Source organism: Alosa sapidissima, chromosome 7, assembly GCF_018492685.1.
Source record: "Alosa sapidissima isolate fAloSap1 chromosome 7, fAloSap1.pri, whole genome shotgun sequence".
Classification (NCBI taxonomy): Eukaryota; Metazoa; Chordata; class Actinopteri; order Clupeiformes; family Clupeidae; genus Alosa; species Alosa sapidissima.
In genome coordinates, this window is record NC_055963.1 from 37,153,406 (window position 1) to 37,157,888 (window position 4,483).

Here is a 4,483-nt window from a genome sequence, read left to right on the forward strand (position 1 = left end):
GGTTGTAAGACAATGTGGTAGAAACATGGAATAAAAAAAGAAGCATTTTCATATTTTTTTAAATTTTTTATTAAAAATGGCACGTCCAAAATTATTCATACCCTTTTTAAATAATCAGTGGAAACATCTTTATTTACATTCAAAGCTCTCAAAACGGTTCTTATAATACCTACCAAGCCTCTCCATGTCTCCACAATGATTCTAGACCGCACCTTTTTAACAGCAATCTGGGTTTTGAGTCAAAAGCGATTATTTGCCATCCCTCTGGCAAATGGGATATCTGCTAAGACCTGAACAAAATCTCTTTCCACTTTAGGAAATTACACAAACTCAGCCAACTGCTAGCTAGCTAGCCAGCTAGCTAAAATGTTTAAATTATTAAAATATCCCTCGGGATGAATAAAGTATCTATCTATCTGTCTGTCTATCTATCTGCACACACCTTTAAAACTAGATGGTAATGATGGTAGTTGTGAATAGCCAGCAACCAAAGTTTGAAGTATCATCACAGAGGCTAGCTTTTATCTTTTACTGTCTCTATGACTTTTACTGCCATTGATGCCAATGCTACTGACAACTTCTTCTACTGTGTAAAGTAGGTTACAATAGCCTTTTCACAACAGCGACATCTCTGTTCAGGAGAATATTGCAACTAATGGCGCGACCATCACGCACCACGCAAGTATAAATGGTTACGGCGCTCCCATGACGTCTCATTGTCGCACTACAGGTCGGGAATGTTGAGTATGTAACACGTTTATGTGATGTGATGGTTTGGAGTTTAAGTGATGGTTTGGAGTAATTTCACCCTAGGGTCCTTTGCACCATGACCTCGAGCCAAACACCCGCCCATAAGCTGTTTTCCCTTGGTCGAACATTGGTTGAGTAGCGCTATCAGGCGAATACAGAAACTAATGGCTTGTGTAGGCGCTTATGGAACCAATAGAGTATCTCGTAAATTACCCCACTAATAATGCTGTATGTGAAAACGAATGACGTTAGGAACACTGAGTCGGTTTATCGATTCTCCCGGCTCAGTGGCACGAACCGGGTTAATTAACCGACACATTGTTCATCAACACTAATTCTCCCTCCTTTTCTGCCCGAATGAAACCGCATGAGAGCGCATGAACCATATCGTTTCTCCCGCATTTTATTTGCCAAATTTGTCAGCTTACATTTGAAATCATAGCCTACTTCTTTCTCTTTATCGCCATGGCGGTACGCATTTAGAATAAAGAATAACGTTTGCGAACCCTTTTGTTTTGATGCCAGCATAAAAACAAGCTTACCATCGGCCTATCCGCAAATTTGAAACAAAAGGGATGAATTGAACGATGGTGAAGTCGGACATATAGGCATAGTTCATATTGAAAAAAGTTATACAATTTGGAACTCTTAGCTTTTCCCCCCCGCAGTCTTTTAATGTCATCTATCATAACGTTAGCGTGCGCAGTCTGCACCATACTGGCTTAAGCCCAATTTATACCAAAGATTCGCTCGGCTATTATTTGACAATGCTGTCTCGTTACAATACTATAATTAGTTAAATATAATTATCTGAAATGCAGTGGCTTTCATTTTGTTATTTAATATTTAATCTGTGTAGCACACAGTTGATTTGACATTCATGAACAGCCGTCGACACATGAAGCGGTTTTAATCATTAGCAGCCTACAGAATTATACCTTTGGCTTGCATCATATATAATTTAGCCACTGGCATAGCCTATGTACAGTACCCTCCAGAATTATTGGCACCTCTGCTAAAGTTGAATAAAAACCGGTATAAAAAATAATCTGTAGGTGATTTATTGTAATCTCACAATGACAAAAAATAGGAAACATCCAACCTTGAAGGGAAGCACATTTATTTTGAGGAAAAGGAAATATATTTATAAAAGAAATACATATTTTTAACTAAAACATGTTGCTCACGATTATTGCCACCCCTGAAAAATCTTATAAACAAAACCTAACAGAAGCATTTTCCTATCTAATTTCAATGTATTTAAGTTAATCAGAGTGTCTGTGAACTTCCAGAAGTAGTCACACAGAGGCTAAATCCTCTAGTCATTTTTCAACATTGGAAAGACAAGAGAATACACTAAATTTAAATAAAAAGAAAGTGTGCTGACATTTGTCAGCACACTTTCTGTCAGAGAATATCTATGACAACTAGGTACTTTGTTGGAAATATATTTATAGTTTACCGTTAAAACTATTATTAAACGGTTCTAATCATCTGGAAATGTGACTAACATGCTTGGACAAAGACCCATGGTTATCTTGCCCCCACGTACAGAATGGAGGATGGTAAGTTAGGCAAAAAATTCCATAAGAACCACTGTTGGAGAGTTACAGACAAAGGTATCATCTTGGGGTCACCAAGTCCCCCAACAAATCTTGCTAATAGATTATTTAGAGGGCATGCCAGGTAAAAGCATGTCCAGTCATTTAATTACCAATGTAAATGGCAGGAGTTACTGAATGGTACAGTGACTTTGTCTGGAAGTGTGGTATATTGTCAGATGAAATGAAAATTGCGCTCTTTGGCTATAAACACTTTAGGTGTGTTTGGCATACATAGAAGAATAACTATACTGAAAAGAACCCCATGCCTAATGAGAATTATGGTGGAGGAGATGTGCTATTTTGGGGCTGTTTTTATTCCCAAAGGCCTTGGGAACCTAATTAAGGTGCACAGTATCATGAACACCAAGAAAAACCTGAACATTTTCAAAGGAAATCTGTCAATCTCTGCCCAGACACTAAAAGCTGGTCATGATTGGATCATTCATCAGGTCAATGAACCAAAACAAATGTCCAGATCAAAACAAATATGGTTTGCTAAACACAAAATCATGCTCCAGACATTGCCATCTCACTCCCCTGATCTAAACAGTGGGGTGAGTCAAAGAGGAGAATGCACAAGTGTAGACCTAGGAATCTGGACAATCTGGGGAGATTTAAATCCCTTGCTTTGTACAGTATTTTCCAACTTTATGGGGTGTCACAGGAGAATATTACAAGCTGTTGGCTTGGCAAAGGGAGGCTTAAGAAGGTATTACAAGCAGGGGTGCCAATAATTGTGAGCGAAGTGTTTTTGTTAAAATATTTATTTATTTATGAGATTTTCATTTTTCTCAAAATAAATTTGCTTTCCTTCAAGGTTGTATTTTTCCTATTTTTTTTTTCATTGTGAGATTACAATAAATCACCAACAGATTATGTTTTATACCGTTTTTTAGTCGACTTTAGCAGAGGTGCCAATAATTCTGGAGGGTACTGTAGGCCTACTGTCACTGAACAGACTACCAGTGCATGACACTTCATCAACAGTAGGACATGTCTTTCATTAAAGAGTATTAACTAAAAGAGCATGAGCAAAAACACTTTTAGACATAGAGGAAACTGAAAACCACAAGACCAAGGTAAAGACCATGGCAGTCATAGAATAACAAGCCCATAGGTAATGAGTAAGGGATAATGTATAGAACGCCGGTCATTATTGGGAAAATAAGTCCGCTGGCGCGTCAGGGTCCGGTTCACCCTGTCGGGACTTATTTTCCCAATAATGACCGGCGTTCTATACATTATCCCGCTTATTATACGGTACTTGCCAAAATGAAAAAATAAACTCCACGATATGTCTCTTTACATTTATTTGTTACCGTTTCGTCGTGGCTTTTGCTGAGAAACAAATAGTTCGCAACACACGCTGAACTTGAATCAAACATTCTTTAGAACGCAGCTGATCAACCGTCTGCTTTCACTTTTGAATGAAGTTCCAATGCAAGAAGTGACCGGAATACTTGCGGAGTGATATGATCAGCAGCACAAAACCCGTTGCCATTGACAGCGGTAATTATATGTTTGCAACGGTAATTACATGAATTTATTTTACCGTAGAACGTTGGGAAATCCCATTCAAGTCAATGGAGCGTTCTACTAGCATTGTGAAGAGCCGTATAATAAGTGAGAGTAATTACCTTGACAAATGGGGCAGGGGAGGCCAACACAGCTAATGTTCCAATATCTTGAATTGTATCAGAGACACACAAAATCTTTGCATGTAGTATGCACGGTCCCACTGTTTGAAAGGGTCATCTAACTTCTAACTTCTAACATCTAACGGGTGGAAAAAGATGATTATTACAGTCAGGGACTGACTATGCGAAGATCAGACAAATGAAACGTTTACCTAAACTGTATCTAAATCAGGTGTTGAACCTACTCTTGTGCTGTAGGAGCTGTGTGATGGGGAGAAGATACGTTTTTTTTTTTTTTATGTAATCAGTGCAGCAAGTGAGAACAGTTTACAAATCTTGACCTCTACACTGCACCAGTCTGTTTCAGGTGCCTGGTCAACCATTTTAATGCTAAGCTCAGAAATACCATTGGCACAAACACACACACACACGCACATACACACACACACCCAAGTGGGTCAACATTGAACCATTTGCACAATAAACATTGTG